We start from the raw sequence: 2527 nt of genomic DNA on the forward strand, positions 1-2527 counted from the left end.
TTTCAAAACGGCGAAGCCAAGCAAAGCATAAACATAAGGCTGGTTCGATGAAAGCAAAAAATAAGGGCGTCGACGTCGGAGCGTCATAAGTATTCGACGAGTCGAAATGAAAATCCCCAAAAGGTGACGCAAGGTCGTAAAAATTTTAGCGCTTCTCGCTGGGGAAAACTCAATTCACGAAAAACGATGAGCGACAGCAAACACAAAAAAAAACAACACCAACAGGGAGCACTTTGGGCATCGCAGAATACTTTCTTCGCAGCGGCTCAGCTGTTGCTCTTTCCACTCCGGATCGCGACCCCTTGCAGGCAACCATCTTAAATGTGTTTGCACGGACTAAACGACATAAACATCTAAATCAATTTCGAAACATGCTGTTTTTGACCCACTTCGCGTTCTACCTCTGCTTCCGAAACAGCGAGTTTCGTGGATCGTGAAAGTCGTGTTTCGTGGGTGGGAGGGAGCGTGAAAATGCGTGAAATGCAAAGTGGCTGATGGTGTTTCGGAGAGAATTCAGCAGTTGTCATCGTCAGCGTTTTGAAAGTTCGTTGAACGCATTTTTACCAGAAAAGAATTTGAGTATAAATATAGGAAATAAGTTTGATTCGATTTCGATTTGAATTCAGAGTGATATTTATTGGAGTTTACTAGTAAACAATTTCAACTTTCTTTTATCTGCAATTTATGGTTTCAATCCTGTCATAGATCTTTCCCCAGAACCTTTTCAGAATTTTGTAAAATTGCAATATCTCCAGAAGTCGTTACTAACTGGATCCATTCAAGGCTGGGCGTGAAAAACCGATTGAATCCTTGCCATGATTTCCACCACGCATCGACCATTCTAGAAGTGCTTATAGCTCTTTCCAATCCAGAACTCCCAAACGGCTTGTTGCCTCCCTGCGATGACTTCTCATGGCCATAAAACGCACATTCGGCGGAATAAGTGGCCAAGATTTATGGCCACTCGAACAACACCCGGCTCAGCTGAACCGAAATGTGGTGACGGGGAAAATGATGATGATGATGATGTTGATGCGTGGGATGGTCCTCGACTAAAAGGTGTTTGAAGTTCTTCACTCCATGGCGAATGGTTAGCGATAAGGAATTTTTATGGACCTGTTCGTATCTAGCCACCCGCTTCAGAGCATAGCGGATCATGAATTGAATTTGGCAATCAATCAGTGGGAAGCTAATTTCGATCGGTTTATGGCATTTCGTTAGACGGCGGGGGAAATTGGAGTCGAAATTGTTTTCAGTTTATCGGAGCAATCAGAAAACCGTTACGACCAGCATTGAAACACCTGAATATACTTCTCTAAATCAATTAGGATGATTTACTCAAAAATCATGGTGGAATAAACAACACCTATGATGGTGTATCCCATCATACCTCGCACTGACTGACACTCCGAAGCGACACGAGCGAAACCTCGTTAATTAGGGGAAGATGGTTCAAAATTCCAACTGCAGTTCAATCGCATTTTTCCTAAAAATAAATAAATAAACAGAGTTTTAGAAGGAAATTATATAATTGTAGTTCAAGAAATTAACAGTACTGAAAGAAATACATCCTAAATGCCAGCGATAATAGCCACCTGCCGATTCTTTTGCATGGCGTTTGTAGTTAGGGTTTGACAGTAATTGAAACATTTTAAAACTAATACGTCCTTTTACTGGATCAGGGGTTGCTTCGATCCCTAGAATCGTACTAAGTAATATATTTCATAATTTTAGCAACCACATGTCTTGGCTTCTTCTTTTCACAACGGAAATTAGTGAGCTTATTTGATAAAAGTGTTCACCGAGTCACTCGGTTTATTATTACACGCAAGCACGGTACAAAGCTCATTTCACATGTTGCAATCATGATCATGGAAGAGAATGCATCACATCTGAGTTAACTGTTAAGCTAAAACAAAAGTTTTGAATAGGACTCATAATGATAATACGTGCAAGTCCTAATGCCAATAACTATGAACAATACTTTTTTTTTTGAAAGAACAGCGCATGATCAGAAGAAGGAAAAATCACCTATGAAAATTTAATCAAATATTATGCATATAATCGTTTTGTTTTTTCCATTCAACTGCATAGAACTGCCGATGATTAAAAGAAGGAAAAGTTTCCAATAAAAGTGTAAGCTGAATTAGTAATGAAACCAGTATAGTTCTGAAGAATAGCCTATGTTTAAAAGATGGAAAAATTACTGATGAAATCATTCTTCTCTTCCTTTCTTTCTTTATTATTGAGATTTTCAGCCCTAGGCTGGTGCATCTCATGATGAAATCATTGAAAACACCGTTGGTAACCCAGAGGTGAATCAACCATCAGCTTAGAGCCATGACGAGATGTGTGAAGGTCACAACTTCGTCCTGAATTAACGGGTAGATCTTACCCAGACAACCAGAAATCGCATGAAAGTTCACGTTACAACTCGTTTATTCATACTAATTACATCAAACCCGCAAAACACCGTGAATTAACTCGTCAGTTTGATGAGTTTCCTCGCATAATACACTTCTTTTCT

The 2527-nt window shown here is 39.6% G+C and overlaps 1 long non-coding RNA gene across 1 annotated transcript; it reads right to left on the bottom strand.

Moving 5' to 3' along the window:
* Positions 1-609: 609 nt before the first annotated feature.
* On the bottom strand, positions 610-1666 carry LOC110674675. Its single transcript, XR_002499086.1, has 2 exons — positions 1557-1666; positions 610-1486 (listed from the first exon to the last, which is right to left on the bottom strand). It is a non-coding gene; the product is annotated as an uncharacterized LOC110674675 (long non-coding RNA).
* Between the last annotated feature and the right edge of the window lie 861 nt (positions 1667-2527).

The sequence above is a fragment of the Aedes aegypti genome, chromosome 1 (genome assembly GCF_002204515.2).
Source record: "Aedes aegypti strain LVP_AGWG chromosome 1, AaegL5.0 Primary Assembly, whole genome shotgun sequence".
Classification (NCBI taxonomy): domain Eukaryota; kingdom Metazoa; phylum Arthropoda; class Insecta; order Diptera; family Culicidae; genus Aedes; species Aedes aegypti.